The sequence below is a fragment of the Castor canadensis genome, chromosome 4, assembly GCF_047511655.1.
Source record: "Castor canadensis chromosome 4, mCasCan1.hap1v2, whole genome shotgun sequence".
Classification (NCBI taxonomy): domain Eukaryota; kingdom Metazoa; phylum Chordata; class Mammalia; order Rodentia; family Castoridae; genus Castor; species Castor canadensis.
Genome location: NC_133389.1, coordinates 58,743,117 through 58,767,575, shown reverse-complemented (window position 1 = coordinate 58,767,575; position 24,459 = coordinate 58,743,117).

The window sequence follows — 24,459 nt, the reverse complement described above, 5'->3', positions numbered from 1 at the left end:
GTGCCCCTGTGGGCATAGGCATATCTATCCCCTCATTTCTGGGTGCTGTGGGCACTGGGGCTTCTTATAGGTGGAAATCATCTCCAACTTGAGTGGTCTGGGCCAGGAATCATTGTTTTTCTAATGAGGAAAGAGTCTGGTCTAGGAGGAGCATGGTATTTCTCCATGCCAGTTCAAAGGTTTGAATCACAGAAATAAAGGCCTGGATATATTGGTCTGAGGTGTCAGTATAGCTACCCAGATCTTTTAAAATCTCTTTTAGGTATGATAATTAAAGGAGAACATAAACTCTCCCTCTCCCAACCATGGCCTGTTGAAGGGGATAGCATCCATTTGGGGGCCCTGAATAGTGGGGAGGATCAGAGGATGGAGTAGTAGGTGGAACAGTTAGGATGGGGGCCTTGACACTGGTAAGGGGCTTTCTGGTCCTCTTTCCCCACATTTATCTTGTGGTTTACAAAGAACAGCCAGGGTCTGAGTAACTGGACAGCAATTGTAGAGCTATTCTGGGTGGTCCTAGAGATAAAAGAAAAGTTTTACACAGGGGATCTCAGTCCACTTTTCCTTCCTTTTACAGAAAAGTTCTGATTGGAGCATGATTTTATAATTTAAGGAGCCCTCTGAAGGCCACTTTTGCTGGTTACCCAAGGGATATTGGGCCCAGGCCTCTATATAAAGAAAGGTGAGGGTTTTTCTCTTATGATTATCAGGGTCAAGATATTTCCAATGCTTCAGTAGACAGGCCAGTGGAGACCACTTGGGTATTGAGGCTGGAAGAAAGGAGGGGACATCTCCTATCTAGAAGAACAACAGAAAAGACTGGGTCAGTTCCCCACTTGTCAGCTTCCCAACTAGGGATTGACCTGATGAGAGCAGGCATCCCTGTCTCATGGTTTCCTTCTGTCCGTGAACAAGACCAAAGGAAACTGACTAACCAGTCAGATTGTGACTACCTTATGGACATAGTAAGGATCCTCTAGGATCCTGCCTGTTGGCCTTATATCTCATGTATTTGAGGTCTCCACCAGAAGCAGGCAGCCAAATGGAAGGCCACCTCTTTAATAAAGGAGTGGAGTACTTGGAGAAGTGCCTGGTTCTTCTCTACCAACTGAAGGCTTGTAATTTAAAAATAACTCTATCAGTGAGAGGCTCTAAAGTAACCAAGAGGGCTTGCATGGCCATAAGGAAGACCCCCTATGTAGGCATGGACAGAGACTCTTGATGACATACACTTTTGTCCCCCATATATCCTGTGAGACATATATTTTATAAGAAGAGAGGATCTTCTTGTAAAAGATGCATTGAAGGCATTGTTTGTTTGTTTGTTTTGTTTTTGCTGTGGTAAGGAACCTGTTTAACAATATCAACCAGATGCCTAACAAAAACAGTTAAGCCCAAGTCAGAGAGTAGCACTTTTTGGTGTACTCAATTGAAATGGAGGCTGTAGAAGAGACACAGGAGCTCTTGAGGACATAGTCTAAGGATTAGGTTTTGAATGGGGAAATGTAAGGATCTCTCCCAGACTCGGCTGAAGAAGGGAGCCTACTGCTGTCTAGGACAAAGTGGGGGGCATTCATCCTGATCAACTTGGAAAAGAAGAAGGAGAAGCTGAGGATTGGGGGAAAGAGAGTTTCCAAGTTCAACACATGAATGATTTTTAGTCATCACTGCTTTTTAGTCATCCAGGTTGATCCTGCCAGAGGCAGTACTGGAGCACTAGAAGCAAGGAATGACCTCCTCTCTCAGACCATGGGAACTGTGAAGAAAGTGTAGAGATCTGATTGTCTGTTTGCCTCGGACATGGCTGGAGGCGTCTGATATTTAGCCACCTTTGGAGCCTCAGAGAAGGTCAGGAAGTTGTACCTTCAGCCTTTGGGTCTCACAGGGGTTTTGCCCTGGCCAGAGTACACTTATAGCTTGAAGAGAAACTTTCTTTTCCACTAGTGGTTTTGGACCTCCTCCAAAAGTAGTACCACGTGGATTTCTCATCTAAGGTGACAATAGAGGGTAATGAACAAGAGAGAGCCTCTCTGACTTCTGAACCAGGAAAAGCCAGGCACTTAAATGGGAAAATTTATCCTTTGCCAGGGCAGAAGTTCCTTGCTGTTTGTCCATCATGACATCATATGGACAAGGGATCCTGTTTATTGTCTTCCATACTCTCATTTCCAAGGTGAGAGATGTTTTCTTTCAACTTTTATTGTGAAAAACCTAGACCATATACAAAAGTATATTCATATAATGAATACTTTATTGCCCAGTTCAGCAATATTTGACATTCTACCCATCTTTTTACATAATTTCCCCATTTTGTTTCCTGCAGTATTTTAAAACCAAACCAGAGACTGTCGGGAATTGGTGACTTACTGAGTCTCAAGCAATAGAACTTGGTACAGGCCCCAGAGGAGAGGGCAGCCCTGTTGGTCCACTTCTTGTAACCAGTTAAGCTGTTTTACAAGTTGAGTTGTTTCACAAGTGGGCCCCAGAGAGGAGCACCAGGATGAAAAACACCAGGGTGGAAAACAGGATATTGCCACCATAGGCTGCTGATGGGTGCTGACCACGTACATGGGGGAAGAAGAAAACCTCCACCCCCTCCTTCTGACAGGAGATAAAAGAGCCCCTCTGCTGTACTGCAGGAAGCTACCAGTTTCCGGGTCTGAGGTGTTACTTTAGCTGTAGTCTTTTCTATCCCTAATAAATCTACCTGTGTGTGTACTCTTTGTGTCTCGTGAGCTTATTCCTAAGCCCAGGAAAGACAAGAACCCCTGAAGTGGCCCCCAACATTTGTGATAATTTTAGTGTCTTACTTTCTGTTAACCTGTTGTGTTTAAGGTCTAGAGTTAGCAAACACATGGCTTTGTGGACGAGGCTTGGAGTCTCATAGTCATTACAAGTTATTAAAAATTAAGTAGACTTTTAATCTACTTCTACATTTGAACTCCATGAGCTAGTAAATAAGGTAAGAAATCTTGTTGGATAACATCTCTTCTCTAACTCTGTTTCAGGAAGTTCAAAAGAATAAGCTAGAGGGAGGAGGCATAGCTAATCTGCTTCTTCTCCCAGTACATATTTGTATTTCCTTATTCATCTCAAAATATCTTAGAGAGTCTTCCCTTCCTTCAAAGCAGGATCAAAAGTTTACTCATTGCATTGGAATGTTGAATCTTTTGATTTAAAATGGTTGCCTCACCTTTTTTTAGGACATTGTTTTTTTTTTTTAATTTCTTTGAGAATCCAGGTTAAATGTTGGATGCAATAGTGCTACTTAAATTGCTAGTCCATAAAGTGTTACAAGTCTGTAAAAGAGACATTTTCCTTTATGACTAAGAATTCCTATGAAAGCTATATCACCTGAACCATACAACATGCATAGTTATGTGACATTATTGATCTAGATTTTTATGCCAGCTCTTAATCTTTTTGTGGATTTAGAACAAATTAATTATGCAGATCAGCAGTGGTCTGTGACCTATACTCTGTGTAACACTGTTACAGAATGGTCTCCATATTGCATTTAGCTAACTGCTTTCACTTGGTACCTTTTAATTTTTACAAACTAGAAGCTGGGTATAAGGCAGCACTCTCCAAACCAAGTACAATGACAGAAATGACAGCCACATATGTGATTTTATAATAGGTACTTACAAATTGCTTTTACTGAAAAATCACTGACTTCATTTGGGCCTGCAAATGTCCAAAGTATAACTAAAAGCAGGAGAAAAGCTTGGCATCCCTGCCTCCATTTTATATTTGTCTTTGCTTTAAACTGTTCTGTCTGTAGTCACCTTGTAGCCACTTTGGAATCCAGGAAGGACAGGACTAATAGATGAACATCTTATGAAAAGAGTCAAAACTACCAATGGCTACCAATGGCTTTTTTTTTTTACTCTGGACAAGCTCTGCCTCACCAGTCCTGAAATGATGATCAACCAGACCACACCTCTAATCACTGAACCACACCTGTGACTTCAACTACTTAAGACTTATGCATAACTCACTCCTTTCCCAATTCTTCCTCTATTTAAATCTAAAGCTCATGTATGCACCCCAAAAATGAACTGAAATGCTTATTTTACCTCTCCCACAGCCTGGTCATGAAGTGGAATAAATTTCCTTTCTTTGATCATCACCATTACTGGTCTCTTTATTTGGCATATTGTGGTGAGTGGCCAGACCTGACATGTGAGACGTCTGGAATTGGGCCTCTGGGCTACAAGTATGGCTACAATTTTATATTTATTCTCTAGTTGCTACATTAAATGTGTGAAAATATGAAAGTGGAATTTATTTTAATAATACATTTGATTTTACTCAACAAAAGCGAAGTATAATCATTTTGGGATGGAATCAATCTAACAATGATTAGCAAGCTATATTACTTTCTTACTGTTTACTTTCTAAGACTTCAAAAATCAAGTGTATATTCTGTGCTTACACAAAATCTCAATTTGGCCTAGTCACATTCCAGTTGCTCAATAGGCACATGTAACTAAGCAGCCGCCATGTTGAATAGCAGGGACCTAAGATTTTGATTGCACGCAGAGTGAACATTTTCAGAAATTATTCATGGCTGGTGCTGGGTTTCTCAAATCACATCATATCAAATGGTGCATAATGTCAGTTTGTGTTACCATTTAAGCCTGTGGAAATATCATTTTCTTATCAAGACGTCACTTGCTATTTAACCATCATTTTAAGTAAAATAGAATCTCCTGTGACAACATAATTAGGGAAACATTTTAATTGATTGTAAAAGAGCAGTCGTCAAAGAAGACTGTCTTGGATGACATAGATGTTTTATAGACATTAGGAAGTTTGGGGAATTTTTAAATATGACAGGGTAAGGTTTTTCAAGCACTTATGTTTCATGATTCTAGGTGTCCATTTGACATATTTAATGAAGTTGATGAGCTATTATGCAACAGACGATAGTGTACAACATTAAAAGATTAATAAAATTCAAAGATTAAGCAGAAACTAATGCTAATTTTGAGTCATAAAACACCTTAGAGCGCTGGACTTGGTGGTACACACCTGGAATCCCATCTCCTCAGGAAATAGAGACAGGAGGATCATGGTCAGGTGAGCCTGGGGAAAGTTAGCACAAGACACTATGTGATAAATTAAATAAAGCAAAAAAAGGGAGCCGAGGCATGGTTCAAGCGGTAGAGAACTTGCCTAGCAAGTGCAAGGCCCTAATTTCAATTACTAGTGCTACAAATAAATAAATAAATAAATATAGATAAAAGACCATAGCAGTTTTCTTAGTGTCTTCATAAAACACAAAATTCTTTATAACACAATAGCTTTAAAGATTATTTCAATAAAACTGATAGATGAGCTATACTGTGTCTTTAAAAAACACTGGATGTTTTCAAAGGTATGCATTCACCATTTAATGATACAAAAAGTATTTAAATGACATTTTTAAAAATAAATTATGCGAGCATTTAGCATTGGGCCAAGTCAGAGGTAACTTCACTTCTGGATGAAGTTGGTTTCCATTGAATTTGTCAAAGGACTAGTGAGCACCTCCCATTTCTTGAGCCCATTCTAACTGAGATAAGTTTGCTGGTGTCCATCTGGAGCTGCCTTTCTTCTGGGCATCCATGGCCTTGGGTGAGATGTGCAGTATCATCAGGACCTCTGTTCAACTGCCTTTGCTCAGCAAAAGAAGGAAGGGTGGCCAAGAAGAGAAGACCTGGGGAGAAGTGTTCAGTTAATAACTAGGCATTTAGTGTCCTAGCTTACTTCTCTTTGACCCCTAGCAATTAGACTATTTTGGGGAGCCCAAAACAAGAAACAAGACATTATATTTTACATTTATTGGACACACATATAGATCTGCTCCTTCAAAAAATTCAGTAATCAAAATTCATTAAGCTTTGGAGCTGGCCAGCTTTCTGGGCACTGAAGGCTGCCCAAGATTTTACTGGAGCCAGAGGAACCAAAGGTGAAGAACAGCTGTCTACTCTTGTTAAGTTCTCTATCTCAAAAGTAAGAATTGAAACTGTCTTGTTGTTAAGACCTTTGAAATTCTTCGCTACTGTTGCACACCTAGTCATAGTCATTTTGCCCTGTTCCCTGTTTGCTGTTTTGAGAGCAGCTTTAGAACCATGGCATAAATCATCACCAAAGGGATGAAGAAATGACATCCATGCTCATTCAGTCAGTGTGTGATGCTGATTCATAGCCTCTGCCAGAAAGCCATATAGTGCCCTCACCAAAGATGTCTTCTCACTTTCCAAGCTGCAAAAGCAAGTGAAAAATTTTTAACTATTCTATGTGCAAATGCACTTATCACTGAGTGACTACTGCTCTGAGAAAATTGCTACTCTATGTATATATATTATATAATATCTAAATTAGCATAATAGTTTTCTTATGGGGGCTAGCATGCATAACCTGGATTTATACTAGAGAACAGGGGTATCAGAGTTGTTGTAGAATAGGACAAAGCCCTTAGCCCTTCTTTACCTTTGAGTTAGTAGTATGTTGCTCACAGAGAGCAGTGTGGTACAGTGTAGAGAGCAGGGCTTTAATATAAAAGGTCAAGGTCGCTTTTCTAACTTAGATTTTGAAAGTGATATGAGTCAAGGAAAACATAAATCTCTATGAGTGATGGTTCATTCTCTGTAAAATGTGTGTAAGGATGCCAGTGAAGCAAATGAAATGATGTGTCACTTCAATTCCCTTGACTCAGTAGCCTTTCATGGCACCTGTTCAACAGTGCCTAGCTTAACATTAACCCAACAGCCTCATTTCTCAATGTCCACACCCAGCTGAGGAGCCCTACTGGAGAAGACTTCACAGTTCCTGTGTTAGGGCTTCTATCCATCCACGCTGTCCAGGCTGAGCTGGTCCTCTGGGTTACCTTTAACCCTGCTTTCCTAATTCAGATTCTCTCCTTTCTCTTCTCATGTTATTCGTTTAATGTCTTCAAACTCCGCATGATATGACCTAATTCTAACTCTTAGCAAATGACTTTGCCCTCACTATTTTGATAATAGAGAACAAGATGGTGAGAAGTGTTTCAACACCCTCTGCCACATGCTTAAGCTTAGCATTCCTGTTCATCCTTTTCCTCTTCTCTTTTCTCTCTCCTGTTCAGGGCTAATCCTTACTCTTTAGGACTGGATCTTACCCACTTTCACCTACCTAGAACCTGGTTTATTAATCATTCACTCTCTTCATTCTGGTTCACCGTTCCTCTCTTCAATGGTGGCATATAATTGTGTTCAGTATCTCTGGCTTAGTGAGTGAAATCCTCCCTAGACATGAGTTCCTTCCTGGCTAACCATCCATGCTTTCCCCGTCCCTTTTCCACTAAGCATCTCAGAAGTGCCCATTTCCTAAATTTTATTCACACCTCAACCCAACTGGAATTTGACTTCTCTACATTTTTCTGGAAACTAGTTTTCTTTGCAAGATCACCTATATCACCTTGTTTTAAAACCCAGGGGTTACTTTCAGATCTTTCCCTTGCTTAACTTTTGTACCCATTTGTACTTCCAACTATGCAAAATAGTCTTCCCTCATTTTTTGAGACTTCACACCCTCTATGATTCCCTCTTACCTCTCTGACTACACATTCTCAGCACCCTTCCCAGTACCTATTCCAAGTTACATTCCTATAATGCGATATTTCCCAGGCTTCTATCTGAGGATTTTATCCCTTCTCAATTCTATACCATTCCTCAGGGTGATCACACCAACTCACACAGCTTCAGCTGGGAGTTGTTAAGTCTGAAGTGATGACTTCGGTCTAACTTTCACTCTGAATTCTATTCCTGTGCAGATGTTTGCACAATAGATAACTTCACTTAAGTGATTCCTCCATCTTTCAAGCTAAATGTTTATATTTGTAAAATTCTTATCTCCCCAAACTATTTTTTTTCCATATGTCCTATTCCAGTGAGGTTTCTACCTTTCACTCACTTGCCAAAACCATAAAGCTGGATGTGGTCTTAGGATCAATTTAGAATCTTCCTTTTTTTCCATAGAGATTGTATCATCAATATCCTGAAATTTGTTATTCAGCCAAACTGAACAATGGAATGTCCTGGCACATGTTTCTGCATATGAACTTCCTTCCTCCAGGAGCGACTTTCTCTCCTCTCTTCCAAAAACTTCCTGAAAATTTTTATGAATCCACCTAGGATTCATACCTAGCCCCTCTAGAAAGTATTTATTGATCTTTTTCCTTTTTCCCTTTATTAACTAAGCTTCCTATGTGTACTTCATCTAGAATGTGTTATAAATTAGCTAATAACTGATAGTCATTAATATTATGGTTTACTTTTAGCAGATATAGATCTAGAGTTAGAGGTTTGGGATTCCAATTGTCTATATCACTTCTATGTTTGCCTATCTACACCTCATAAAAACCTTGGTTGAAGTCACATATGATAATTATAGCTATGCATGGAGGACTGGTATCCCTGCAGATGCCAAAATCTGAAGCTACCCAAATCCCTTACATAAAATGGTATAGCATTTGCATATAACCTACAAATATCCTCATAGATACTTTAAATAGTTTCTAGATGACTAATAGTATTAATACAATATAAATGCTTCATAATAGTACTTTGTTGTTTAGGGAAAAATAAGAAAATGAAGTCATACATATCCTGTACATACCCAGGTTTTTTTTAAAAATATTTTTCGTGTGTGGTTGGTTGAATCTGCGGATACAGAAACTGCAGACATGGAGTTCTAACTGCATTCATTTTAAGAACTTCTTGCTTTTTTGGGAAATATCACAATGAAACCTCTTTTTACAATTAACTTACTCTAATTAAAAAAAAAAGAGGTCCCAAAGTATTTGACAGGCTCTTTAATCTCTCAGATGCTAAGCATTAATCTTAGAGCACAGACATTGTCTTTGTGATATGAACCTCCATTGGAATAGATTAATATCGACTGTCACCATTATTCCATGAAGATGTATGCTCAAAAGGTCCTTAGGAGTAGTGGTGGTATACTACTTTAGAGGAGCTAAATGAGAGGGGGAGGTTCCTCTTTGATAATCACAAATAATGCTTTTGAAGGAAAAGGGGAAAGCAAATGCTAAGTCAGACATCATTTAAACTTAAATCCCACCAACTGTCAGAAAGCTAAAAAATTAAAAAGAATGTGTGCTGTTATTTGGCTCACATGTTTAGGTTGTCTTAAAGCATATGGAATGTGTCTTCTTTATTTTTGAGGTCAAATGCTTATGGGTTCTAATTTTTTACCTAAACTTTGTGTACTTTTCTTGTGAGATGAATGTGAAAGTCTTTATTTGATTAACACTACATAATATGCCTTTCAAGTTTTCAGGATTATAAATATTCAAATGAGAGAAGTCATTGGACTTTAGTGCTATGTACACCCTTAGTTCTGGCTAATAAGTACAAATAGAAAAGCCTAATTTATCATTGCTGTTTGGCACTGCATGAAGTGTTAACAATGCATAAGGCACATTATTGAGTATAGGAAAAATGCAGTCTCTGACCTGAATGAAAGTTGGTAGTCCTTATAAAGAATTGTTTTTAGTTGAACACCACATATGTCATTATGTTTTCTAAAATTTGTTTTAAAGAATAATTCTTGGGCTGGAAGAGTGGCTCAAGTGGCAAAGCACTTGTCTACCAAGTGTGAGGCCCTTAGTTCAAACTCCAGTACTGCCAAAGAATAATTCTTGTCATTATTTTTACTATTATGAATAATGATATATAATGTAGACTGCATAATGCCAGATTAGTCTTTAATGTTAACATATGTAAAAACATAAGACTGTTTATGAAATCTATTTTATAGATAGAAATATGTGATCAGATAGCCATGGTGATATGTACCTGTAATAACAGCACTCCGGAAGCTAAGATAGGAGGATCATGAGTTTGAAGCCTGTCTGGGGTAGATAGTGAGACCCTGTCTCAAAAAAAAAAAGAAGAAAAAAAGGAAAAAAATATGTGACCTATTGGCTAGAAGCTGCCACAGAACAGAGAACAGGTAGTCCTAGAGAAGCAGGTGACTTAGGATGATAATAAGGCTCTCACCAGGCAGATACTAGATGACAGCAGTCTATTGCCTGCCTGGTGAGTGGAAAGGACTGATAGAAAGTATATCATGAAGAATGTCATTAACAAAGTTACCTAATAATTTATTATCTAAATAGAGGTATTTGATAGTAAAAGGGAAATATTTAATAATTGTGCTGGAAAAACAGGCCATTATGCAGTAAGCAGGGAAAAATGATCACCCCACTTAAATACTATACTCAAATAGCTAAATGGTTTTAAGGTTTGATAGTGATATGATTAGATTTCCATCCTTTGTTGGGCCCCAGTGGCTCATGTCTATAATCCTGGCTATTCAGGAGGCAGAGATCAGGAAGATGGCAGCAGCCAGTCCTGGCAAATAATTCAATAGACCCTATCTCAAAAATGCCTAACACAAAAAAGGCTGGTGGGGTGACTCAAATGGTAGAGTGCCTGCTTAGCAAGCGTGAGGCCCTGAATTCAAACCCCAGAATCACACAAAAAAAATTTGCATTCTTAAAGGTCATCTTTGGTGGTGATTTGGTAGATAGCTAGGAAGGGAAAGATTGCAGACACAGTGATCACAGTGATCACTTAGTTGACTTAGAAAAACCATCCCTAGGTGGGGAGGATCAGAGCTTCATCTAAGGTGGGCCATGAGAAAACAAAAGGAGCAATGGAATTGAAAAACACAAGTCTGAGTGAGTAGAACTGGTGATTAGATTTGGTGTATTAAGTGGAGGAACAGTTTTAGGACGACTGAGGAGTTTTGGGGTTCTGTGACAGCAATGATAATACTATTGCAACCAATTATACCAAAGATACCAAGAAGATCAGTAAGTGGTCATGGAGGGAGATCATATGATCAGTTTTAGAAGACTAAGCTTGATATGTTTGTGGGAAACTGTCTGATGAAATGGTCTTAGCTGCTTATGGGAAAGAGAGATCTACAGGTATAAAGAGAAAAAGTCAAGCCTATGATGAACACATGGCACTATTGCAATTACAGAACTACCTGGCTTCAGTAGAAAGTTTCTTACTGTCAACATTTGCTTGAAGCCAAGTGCCTGGTTAGCTTTTTGGTATTACTTCTTTTTTCATTAATGTGTCTACTCAAAACATCAAAATATAACTCCAACAATACTTTCAATTGCATTTTTTATATTAAATGTTTTTCCCCCTAACTATCTACTTGGAGAATTCTTGTTTGTTTTGAACACATTTTGCACAGGTTGTTTGCCAAAGAATCACATATGGAACTTGTAACATCGTGGCATCCCATTCACAGATATTGAATAACATTATTCTGCAGCATAACACCTGAGGGTATGACCCCACCCCACATTCCTTTCTATTGTTTTAATCTACCATTGTCACTAACGTACTTTTAGGCACGTTGCAATGAAACAATCCAACTACATTACACTACCATGATCTGAAAACACAGACACACGTTCACTTACTGTACAAACAGTTATTACTGCCCTACTGTGCTCTCTGTGGTGTTAAAAGTGGGACGATTCAGTAAGCAACAGATGTCTCAACACTAACTTTAAAAATGGCTGTGATATTTATCTCGGTTGAGCAGATGCAAAATTGTGTGATGCCTGTCTGAAGTGTCACCTCTGATCTTGCTATGAATCCATATTTTTCTGCTTTTTTTTCCCCCCCTGGGCCACAGCTTTCCCAAGTTTGAGGAGTATAAAGCTTGATTAATGGACAAATATTTAAGTAGAAATACGTAATTTTGTATCAATTTTGATCATGTCACCTTCACATTTACACATTTTCAATGGCTCCCAGTCCCTCCGCAAAAAAATGTACACTCTTCTACATGCCATGTAAATCAGTCATGACATGCTCTAGGCCTCTCTCTGTAACTCTGTAACATTTTTGATCTCTCCCTCCTCTCACACATCATTCTGTCCAGTCAGATGGGCCTCTTTACTTGCCTTATCCACAGTGGCCCTTTTATCTCATTCTGGGTTATGTTTTATTCTTTCCTCTTTGATTGTTATCACCCTCTTCTTATCCTAAATAACTCTCATCCTTTAAGATTTCTCCAAGTTATTACTCCCTCTAGGAGCATCCTTTTTTCTAAGACTGAGTCAAGGGCTCTTGCTGGCCTTTTCCTTACTTACCTTGAGGGAAGGTAAAGAAGCCTCTGGTGCTAATCTTTACCTTATGTTACTTACGGAAGTGCTACCTCCAGATACACCGTTGACCCTTGTGGGCTTTGGTTTCATATCAGTAAATCAAGGACTTTTTCCAGAAACAGTACTCAAATGCTCTACTTCCCATCTTATGAGGCAATTTAGAGGCTTTGATTACATGTGTTTGTTGGGGCCCAATGAACCACATCAACTGGTAAGTCAGGCAGTTCCTCAGTTTCAATTATATATATAATTTGAGGGGCAGAAACAAAATAATCACAGAGAAATAAAACTAAAAAATTATATTGGGAGGAATTTGTAGCATAAATAACTAAGACTTGCTAAGGAGTTAAAAGAATAAGCCAAAGGGCATTTTTATTTATGTTTGGTGTATTAGTTTGCTGTGACTGCATAAAAACATTCTTTAAGCACTTGTTGATTATCTCACTGTTTCCATGGCTTAGGTGAGTCTTTGCTCAGGGTCTTACAAAGGTGCAATGCAGGCGTTGGCCAGGGCGTTGATCTCATGTAAGGCTGAGTTTCTCTCCCAAGCTCCATGTTTGTTGGGAAAGTTCCTGTCCTCCAGCTGTGGATGCATGCTCCAGGTGCCTCTGCTGTCTGCCTGGAGACTCTGAACTCAGGGAAGGCCTGAATAAGGTCTCAGGTCAATCTCCCTTTCAATTGGCTGGAAGTCAACTATTAGAGACCTTAACTACAATTGAAATGCACCCCCCCCCCCTCGCATTTAACCATGCAAGGTAACACAACCCTGTCTGAGATGTCCCATCACTTTTGCTACATTCTATTGGTTTGGAGCAGATCACAGGTTTTATCCATTCTCAAGGAGATGGGTGACTCACCAGGGAGCACCACAGGATGTGTTTAGCATATTTGGAGACAGAAGACTTGGCTCCATTCAGTAAAACACTGATGGAGCACTCAGGATGCACCATGCCACAAAGATACTGAGAGAAACAAGTCACCTCCCCTGCCTTCCTTGAGATGGCTTAAAAGTGTAAGACAGAGGTCAGAGGTTTGGGGCCAATGAAAGGAACACAGAAATCACTCTTATTTTGTTTCTAGTTTCTTATGAAAAAGCTATCAAGGGGAATGATTTTCAAACCAAAAAACAAAAAGAAGAAAGGCAAACCTAGATGGATAAAAGAATATCTTAGAGGTTCTTAACTACCCTGAGTGCATTCATAGCTATTCACCTGATAAATATCATTGAAAGTAGGAAGAAAACTTCTGACTAGAGTGCTGAAGGGCCATCAGTCATCTGAACAATCAAGAAGGAAGGAGATGTGGTACAAACTGGAGTTAGGGAAATATTCTAATGAAAATTTATGCAGGAAACATCGTGTAGAGGAACCCTATGTCATCCCTCACACATGGAGTGGATACAGACTGGCTCAAAAGAGAATTTGGAAGGGTGTAGCTGTACTTCTCTTTGCTGCTTAAAGTACAAAGCACACACACATGAATAAATGTAAAAGCAATAACATTTAAAAAGTAAAAAAAAAAAAAAAAGACAAAGCACAACCGGAAATGTGAATAGGTTCTAGAAAAGCTGGTCCCACTGACGCTTATGATATGAACTAATACACTTTCTTCATTTCTTCTGATTTCAAGGTTAGGGAAGTAAGGAGGAGGGAGGAAAGGGGAAAGAACGAGGCACTAAAAGCTGAGGAGCTGATGTATAGAACCGAATTTTGGAAATAGATGCCCTGCCTGCTCTCTTCCTAAGCAAAAGGCATTTTCAGACCCTGAATTGCAAACTTAGCATTTCCCAAAAAATAATCTAGCAGAACACTCGAGATAATTCCTCAAAGGCCAAGGACCTAAAATATCTGCCGCGTGTTCTTCCATCTTCCTTCCCCATGCAATCAGGGATCATTCTTCCGCTGCGGGAAGAGGGTTTTCTTTGTCACTGCTTTGCAGGCGACACAAGCGCAGCGCAGCTGTGCCCACACTTGGCCTCGGTGAGGAGCCACCTGACTTCCTGCCCGGCATCGCGCTCCTGTGCGTCACTGCTCCATAATAGAGGGAATTTGCTTCAACTGGTGGAATTTGCTTCAACTGGTGGAATTTGCAGCAATGTGTCCCTAGAGTGTCCTTGTCCGAAATGATTTTTTTCTTCCTCTACCCTCTCTGAGTCAGCTCCCTGTAGACTTGAAATGGGAGAGGATGCACAAGCAAGGAGACGGTCAAGAGGCCCAGAGGTCGCCGCAGGCCAGGCACTGACCTCTCTGGATTCATGATATCAGGGCTCCATTCCAAGCTATGCATCCCCTTCCGCATCTAAAATCAGTGACAACTTTGAGTGAGAAAACACCTTTCAGATTCCTTTTCCCTTTGTTGAGCCCCATTCCCTAGAGTGGCAAAGAAATCTGAATTCCTTAACATAGAAGGCCAGGTTTTGTGACCCGAAACTTGCTCATTTTTCAGCCTCATCTTCTGTTACCCTTTCAAACAGAGCAGGAACGGTTCATAAAACACTTGTGGACCCCAAATACATTCTGTTCTGTTAGATCTGTGTAGAAGTTCTGGGTTTTTTCAAGCAGGAACATGTATACCCCTACTTGCTTCAAACCGACTTCTACATTTACCTCACTGGGAGCTCCTTCTCTTACCCTCAGTTACCCCAAACCTCAGGCACTTTTCTCGGGTCTCTGCTCTAGTGATTACCTTGTGTTATAATGATCTGCTTTTCTGTTCATCTTTAAGCACAATGAAAAATGGCCCCATATTTTATGTGTGTACCCCAGTCCTCATAAGGCATAATGCTTTCATGTAGCAATAAATATTTCTTTAATAAATGATGACTAACACTGACCTCATGTAAAAAGAGATAATGAGAAGGCCCAAGGAGATGGAAGGGAGTTCCTAATCTCATGCAAAATGTTTCTCTGTGGACTGGTAAAATTACAAGCCTTCAGAAGACTTGCTGTTATTTTACCAGTGTTAACCACAATATCTTGGAATATTGCTGAGGCATGCAGTGGATCTTATTACTTTAAAAGTATGTGAATACTGGCAATTCTTTTTTCTTTTTGGCAGTACTGGGCTTAAAATTCAAGGCCTCACACTTGCTAAGCAGGTGCTCTACCACTTGAGCCACACTCCCAGTTCTTTTTGCTTGAGTTATTTTTCAGGAAGGATCTGACATTCTCCACCTCCTCTCAAATCTATGTACTAAGAATTGTTCACCTTTTTTTTTTTTGTAGGTACTAGAGTATGAATTGAAGGCCTTGAGCTTGTTAGGCAGGTAGTCAACCACTTGAGCCATGCCCCCAGCCCTGTGAATTTTTGAGAAGAACAATTCTTTCAGTAGATATGACTGTGAAGAGTCAGTCATACAAAATGAGAACCAGTTTATAATTGACACAGCCAAAACCATGCAGCTAGACTTTGTAAAAAGGAACTAAGACAATGAATGTTTTGTTTATGGCAAATTATTCATTAGCAGTTTTAGAAAGTGGTTCTCAGGGCACTTTTGGAGGGCACAAAGTGATACAGGTCAGCCTAGGGCCCATGGATAGAAAATGCAAAAGACAAAATATGTATGTCCTAGAGGTAAATTCATGGGGTCTTGAATTGCATGCTAAAGAGATTAAGGTTATTCTAAAGGACTGGGAGTCTACTAAAGACTACATCACAGAAGTGATATGATCAGACTTGAGCTTTAGAATAGAAATATTGGATTTAAAGGATATAAACAGGAGAAACTAGAAAAGGAAAAGAGATGAATTTCAGGTCTATAGCAATTATAATATAGTAATAGTAAGTAATATAGGGTGACATTTATCATTTCCATAGTGTTTCTACATGTGTTTTATCATGTAATATCAAGGTTTATGTGAACCAGAACTGAACTAATAGATTAAAAGAGGATAAATGGATTTAACTTGGCCACAAATTATATATGGAATACAAAGAAGAAAGTAAATTGCAGCTTACTCTTGGGTTTCTAAACAATTACTGACAGAAAACAATTGCATCAGTGGAGGGCTTGGCAGGAAGCAGTTCAAACACTCAAATCCAGTATCTGAGAAGAGTTTAATAAAGAACATCTTATGACAATGAGAGAAAGGAATAAGGGGCGCCCACAGAAGATAGAGATACTGGCTGGAGACATTACCTGAGCCCTGAGGAGACCAGGCAAGAGCATGGTTGCCTGAACCAGGGCCAGCCCCAGCCCTACACCACAGCTGTAGACTTTAGTAGAGGGATGCAATCAGTCCAGGTCCCCAGGAAGGCAGAAATGGAGGAAAAAGACACCCCACCTCACACTATTCTGCAGTCAATTGATCATTCACTGATACCAACCACAAATCAGAGGGCAAGGAGTTCTGTTGACTAGGTTAGTGAAACTCACTGTCCCAGGGCTCAAGGTTACGTGAAGAAAGGATCAGCGTGATAATGTTGCTAGCATTCACTTAATTAGAATTGTTGGTAAAGAAGTGCTGACTAAGGCTGGGTCATGTGGGCAAGCTTGGCAGCAATGTGCTCATCCACACTGCATATGTACTTGTGTCACAAGCTGAGGCTCCTCCTAGCTGCATTTTGTCCTTTCTCTAGAAGGATTTTTGTGTCATAATTTGTTGAAATCAGCATAATAACATGCCCACTGTCTACAATATTCTCCAAATCAAGTAAGTTTGGGAAAACAAACCAAAACCTTTAATCTGACCAAATGTCATCATAGGGAATGCTTCTACATTTTGACTCATTAATCCTGATTTTTTGCATGTTCATAATCATCTTGCTTAATTACAGTTTACTTGGTATTTTTTGAGAACCAATAACAGCCTGTCAGTTTTTGGATTTTGTGCCTTTTCATTTAGTAGTGATAGAAACATACACACACACACACACACATCACATCACATGCAAAAGAGAGAAAGACAGCGCTTGTAAACATTAATGTTCAAATAATGTAAATTGGTCAAGAGCATTTGTTTTTCAGACTGTTTATCTATTCAACATTCTGGCCAGTTTGGAAGCCACTGAATTTATTTGGTGCAGCTTTGAATCCCATGAGAATGGACCACTGTCTCACACTCCTTTTGAATCACATACTGGAGAATTTCCACTCTACTGTCACCATTCTCTATAAAATCTCCAATAGAAAATTCTGGTATAAGGGGGAAGAAATGACCCAAACATTGTATGCACATATAAATAAAAAAAGAATAAAATTATTGAGAAAAAAATTCTGGTATAAATAGTGTAGTTAAAGCTACTTTGGCTTATTATTGGCCCCTTCAGTTTCCCTACTTACTTTATAGAACCTTTGTAAAAAAAAAAAAAGAAAAGAGAGAGATGCTATCCTAGTTGGTTGGTGTGTAACTAGTGATTGTTGCATGGATGTCTGAATGAATGAACAAGCAGATGAAAGAATGGAGGAAGAGATCAAGTAGTGGAGGAAATAGTGGAAAATTATATTGCCTTTGTTTCTCAGTGCATCCTTGAAACCAATTTCCTTCTTCCATTTATAATAATGCTATGCACTTTCATCTGGCATTCACATCTTTTCATGGCTACTCTGTGGCAAGTGTGATTTTCTTAGAGGTCATATAACAGTTAAAATCTGAAATTTCATTAGGCTTTCAACTTGCGCTATAAAACCTAATGACTAAACAGATCAGCCTGGAGATTATTTTGTAAAAATAAAGCTCTCAGACATACACAACATAATTGCAAGGCTACTGTACAGCTTAAGCAATTCAGACAAGCCAGCTGCTCTGCAAAGCAAGTATGCCTTTCTGACAGCCTTTATCAGTTAAATTGTGCTCACAACTCTTTTTCAATATATACTTGATTTTGATTGAGATATTCTGAATGTATCATGTGGTAAAATCACACAGCCCCATAGCATTCTGTCTTTTTAAAAGAGCAGTATGCTTGTAGATTGGTACAATTAAGCCCCAAATTTCCCTCCATTTCACAGATGGAGAAACTAAGGCAATGTCAATACAAATTATTTGACAAGTTGGTAGCACAACTAGGATTATATCAGAAAAAAGTAAGTGTTTTTGTAATATTCTAGTTAAACACTGCTTATTAAATTTGTGTCTAAATAGTTTTTGAGAAAGTATCACAAAGCAGGTAATGAAATAAAGTTCTGATGCAAATATAAATATGTACGATCTTTCTGAAAAGTCATTTGACAGTATGCATTGAGGGCAATAAAAATGTTCCTATGAATTGATTGTATAATGTGCTAGGAAACTCTACTGAGGTAGGAATTGAGAATGTATTCACAATTTGTGAACAGAGACAGTATCAACTACTACTATGTATTGTGCACACATAGCCTATTTGTCATTATACAATACTCTGTGTCATCTCATATCTCTCTCTCATTTGAGAGAGGTATTATTCTTCTTCCTCATCATCCAGATTAAGCAAGAAAGGGTTTAAAAAGATGAAGTAATAACATCTAAAAAGGTGAAGTGACAATCCATTGCCACTTGGCTTGTGGAAAGTATTGGAATCCAATATTATTTATTGCACAAAATTTGGAAACTGATTAAATTCTCAGTCAAGATAGATATGAAAATTTTAGAAATATATCTGTTAGAGATTAATGACTATAATCATACCTTATTAATTTTAGTGTTATTTATTTGTGTTTTATACCTAAACTATTTATTGAGAACCCATCATTTGAAGGGAATTGTCTAGATCCTGACAATATACATACATGCATCTGGAGGTTAGGCAAGAGGTCGGAGCTAGTGATTAAACATTTGGGAGTCATCAACGTGGTATATAAAGCCTAAGACATTGAATAAATCAACTGGGAGTCAGTGGGATAAAGCATCTTAGTACTTGACCATTAAAACCTTCAATGTTAAGAGGTTAAGGAAAAAATGGAAGTGAGAAAAGGAGACTAACAAGTAGCCACAATCGAGGTGGGATGACAGTGTGTAATCTGCAAAGTCAAGCAAAGAAAGTAAAAGCATTTTAAGGAGAGCATAATCAGCCATCACATGCTATGAAACGGTTGAGTGAAATACTACTATTGAGTGAAATGCTGACTGAAACTTGGATTTGGAGGTCATTGTTGATCTTATAATGTTTCAGTGGGAGTGATGATTTCAAGAGTATGACTGGAGTAGTTATGGAGAATATTTATATATTTGAAGACACATATAAATATTTGTATGAGTTTTGTTTTAAATAGGATCAAATAGTAGGAGATTATGATAGGCCAAAGAAAAGGGGTTTCTTTGTTGTTGTCTAAGAAGGAAGATGTTGTAGCATGTTAGTTGATAGGATTGCTGTAGGGAGGGGGAAATGATATTTTCAGAAAGACAGGATAGTTGCAAAAGTGGCATTGTTGAGTAGGTGGGAAGAGATAGGCATAGCCTAGGTACTGATCTTATATTGGATTCTGGACAGTTAACCTATTATACCAGAAGGAAAAGCAGAGGACATAGATTTATATTATTTGAAAATTTTATAATGGATAAAGAACAGATATCTCTTTGATCATTTCCATTTTCTTGTGAGATTAGAATTAAGATTATCAACTGTGTAAGAAGAATGGATTGTTACAGAGTCAAGGATAAAATGCTGAATGTTTTTTAGAAAATGGGAATGTATATTGACAATTGAAGTACAGATAGGATAACTAGGCAGTATTTAGGGTCCACTTAGTTAATAGATAATTGCAATATGGAGGGTGGGTGGTAGAACTTAATGACACAAAGCTTAAAGTAGGTTCCATTCCCGTTAAGGGAAAATCACCTAAATGTGTCTGAGGGACCCTAAAAGTTCAACACTACATGGAACTGGGCAGAAAACTAATCGCTTGAAAATCATGTAAGAGAGATAGGGGTATTTCTCAGTGCTTGTTTAGAATGTGTAAGTCCCTGGGTTCAATACCCAACGCCAATAAATAGATAGATGCATCCTCATTTTTAAAAAGGAAGAAAATTATGTAAGGGAAGAAGGGAAACAAAGTGATACCTTTAGAGGCAAGCACAGGTTGAAAGCAAGAATGTTCAGAGAACATCTAGGGGAGAGGGGGATGAGGAGGATTTGGGATTTGGGTGATTATAGGAACTGATAGGAAAATATGCAGGGTAGATTGGGACAAGCATTCAGAAATCAGGCTTAAGCTTCTTGAGATACCTGCAACTAGCAAGCATATGGGGAGCTCTGTGAAATGTGTTGGGGTCGAAGACAGAATACCCTGCAATATGGTACATTGATGTGTAGGATATTTTTGAGTTGAAAGAGATCCTGTGACCTCAGAAACTACTGCCCTTCCTTCTTCTCCCAGGTAAGGCATAACTCTTAAAAAGGTCACTCTCTGACCTACCTCTAATGAAAGCAAGTTATAAGAATCTCATGTGGCAGATGTCCTGTAGGAAAGGAATGCAAAGAGGTTAAGAAGAATCTGAAGAAACAGACCTTGCTAAGTTCCACCTAATTATTATCAATATATATACTCACTGTATGCCCAATCCTGTTTCATTCCACAATTTTCTACTTCTTTAATTAGATTTAATATAAAAGTACAGTATTCCCTGGATTTTTGTGTCTTCATATTTGAAGCCTCCCATATCTCATAAAACCTTGATTAAATAAAATGAATTTGTTACCCTTTTCTCTTATTAATCTGATTTTGTTATAGTATTATCAGCTTTGAACCTTGCAATGAGACAGGTAAAGGTATTACTTTTTTCTCCCCTACATATGCCCTGTCAACTTTCTTGTAGAAAAGTTTGCATCCTATTTGTAGTCTATGTGCTGGGGCTGGATTCCGAGTTAATTGATGGTTTTTATTTTGTTTTTAACTGGCACAACAATTATATATATTTATGGGATACAATGTGATGTTTTGATTGATGTTTATGATATGAAATGATTAAATCAAACTACAAATCCAGTACTTCAAGAATTTATGATGTTTGTAGTAAAATATTCAATGTTTACCAACTTTGGAATATGTAAAACATTATTGTTATTGTCATTATATGCAAGAGATAACTAAAGCTTGTTCCTCCTGTCTAACTAAAACTTTGTAGTCTTTAATCAAATTTTCCCCTTTCTCCGTTCACCCTTCTCCCTCAGCCTCTGGTAACGAATGGTCATTCTCTTTATCTCTAAGAGTTTATATTTTCCAGATTCCACATGTAAATGAGATCATGCTGTACTCTTCTTTCTGTGCCTGGTTTGCGTCACTTAGCATAATATCCTCCAGGGTCATTCATGACAGGATTTCTCCCCCGTTTAAGGCTGACTAATATATATTCCATTTATATATATATATATATGTAACACTTAGGTTGATTGACACTTCATTCATTCATCTGCTGTGGAAACTTAATGTTGCTTCCATATGCTACAAAATGAATGTGGGAGTTCAGCTATCTCTTTGGCATACTGATTTCAATTCCTTTGGATATATACCTGGAAGTGGGATTTGTGGTCATCAATTGATTTTAGTGAGTTGGGGAGTGTGCATGGGGGGAATGAATGAAAATCTCACAAGAACAGTGGAGCACTTTAAGTCCCTCTTCACTATCACTTTTGACAGTGTCCAGATGAAGAAAAGGTGGTGCATTCATAAGGGAAATATGTATGAGTAATGTTAATGATTATTGTAATTCAAAAGCAATTAAAACATCAGCTTCAAAGAACCAGAATGAACCAGATGAAATGCAAATAATAGCATTTTTTTAGATGTAATATTGTGCTTATAATGTAGGCATGATTCTTTTCTTATTGCATATTTTTCTGCAGTAGGTGTGCATTTATAATCAGTAAAATCATTTCTCTATTATTTGCATGCATAATGATGCATCCATTTGTTGTTTCTGTCCTTTTAATTATAGGTTCATGTATTGGCCTGTGAAAGTAACACAGAGAAAAATAAAACAGAAGGAAAGGTAATGGATTAGTGCTCGCATAAAAAATAATAAAGGACTGAATGTTTCAATGATGTGGGTATAGCACAACTTGTTTATTCATTCATCTGCTAATTGGTGTTTGGTTGTTTCCACTTTGGGGCTATTATGAATGAAATTGCTAAGAACAGTTGCATTCAAATCTTTGTGTGGATAAATGCTTTTATGTCTCTGGAGTGAATACCTATGTGTGGAAGGTATAGATCATACTTTATGTGTATGTTTAATTTTTAAATCAACTGCCAATGTTTGCAACAATTTGAATCTCCAAAGGCCGTATATACAGCATGTAAGTATTCCTGATGCTCATCTTCTCACCAACACTTGCTATTTTTTTTTCTTTTAACTATAGGCATTTTTTCTTGGTGTGTGATGGTGTCTTAATAGTTTAGATTTGCATTTTCTTAATCACTAAAGATGTTGGGTATATAATCCTGTGATTTGTGATTATTTCGCATCATAATCTCTGTTGGTGAAGTGTCAGTTCACATCTTTTGATCATTTTAAGTTTTTTATTATTATTACTGTGTAGTGTATTTTGTGTATTGAAAATATAGTTCTATGCTTGCTATGTCTTGGAAATATATTCTCCCAATATCTGGCTTAACTTTTCATTTTCTTAAGAGTGCTTTTAAGGAAATTTTTTTTTTACTTTTGTTGAAATACAAATGATTGATTTTTTTAGTTTATGTTTCTTGCATCCTATCTGATGAATATTTGCCAACTCTAAGATCACTAAGATTTTATCCTATGTTTTCTTCTATGAGTTTTATAGTATTTTCTCTCTTGCATTTCTGCTTATGTTTTATGCTGAGTCAATTTTTGTATTTGGTGTGAAATAAGATTCAAGTTTCCTTTTATTGATAATTCAGTTGTTCCTGCCTCATTCATTGAAAAGATGATAAGCTTTTAATTTTATGGGTATCTGTGTTAAAAATCAGTGGGTTATACTGTGCCCATCTTTATGGACTTTTCTGCTCCATCGATTTGTCTATCTCTATGTCACTTCCACAGTACCTTGATTCCAGGGGCTTTATGAAAAGTCTTGTAATAATGTTGCACAACTTCTCCTACTTTATTCTTCTTTTCTAAAGTTTTTTTTTGTTATTCTAGGTCCTTTGCATTTCCACATAAATTTTACAGTTATTTGTTAGTTCCTACCAACAATTGACTGCTAATATTTTCTTTGTGACTGTGTTATGTCTGTAGATCATTGTGGAGAGAAGCAGCATTTTAAAAAATTAAATCTTCCATAAACACAATATATGTCTCCACTTATTTAGGCCTTGTTTAATTTCTCTCAGCGGTGTTTTACAATTTTCACCATGCAAGTATTACACATCTTTTATCAGATTACTAGATGTGTCCTTAAGTATCTCATATATTTTGGGGGGAAGTACTAGAATTTAAATGCAGGGGCTCATGCTTGAGTGCTCTACCACTTGAGCCACACACCTCCAGACCTTTGTATTTTAGTTATTTTCAAACAGAGTCTCAGATTTATGCTCGGGCTGGCCTGGATTGCAATAGTCTTGTTTATGCTTGCCACTTAGCTTTGGTGATAGGAGAAAGCACCACTGTGCCCAGCTTTTTATTGGTTGAGATAGGTCTTGTGAATTTTTTGCCTGGGCTGGACTAGAATAGCAGTCCTCCCCATCTGTGACTCCTGAGCAGCAAAGAGTACAGACATGAATCACTGCGCTCAGCCTAGTATTTCATATTTTTGATGCTGCTGTAAGTGGTAATGTTTTACAGTACTTTGAGTCCTCTGTTGTCTCTACTCCATCTCTGACCTCACATAGTTTCTCTGTTCCTGTGTGTTGATTGGGGTTTAAATGACTGTGAAGACTCTATATATCTCTGAAGCATTCTCATTTCTGGCAGTCTTTCCTGTGATGTGAGGCAGTCATGGCCTTTCCACTCCCAACTGCTTCTTCTCAACTGAAGGAGCTTGCTAGGTTTTCCCTAGGTTTTTCCCGGCTAAGGTCCCTGGAATCTTTCTCCATTGAGTAAATCACCTTTCCAGCAAATTAGTCACTGTTCCAGCAAGGTAACAAAATACCTGAGGAAAATGGTTAAAGGAAAGATGCTTCACTACTGATGAATGGATTAAGAAGATGTGGTATTTATTTACAATGAAATTTTATTCAGCCATAAAGAATGATATTTTTTCATTTGCAAGTAAATAGATGGAACTGGAGAGCATCATCTTAAGTGAAGTTAGCCAGGTTCAGAAAGACAAAGTTTGCATGTTTTCTCTCATAGGTAGAACATAGGCCCAATACAAACACAAGCAATATTATGAAAAACAGATCACACTAAGGGGAGGTCACATATAAGAGAGGGAGG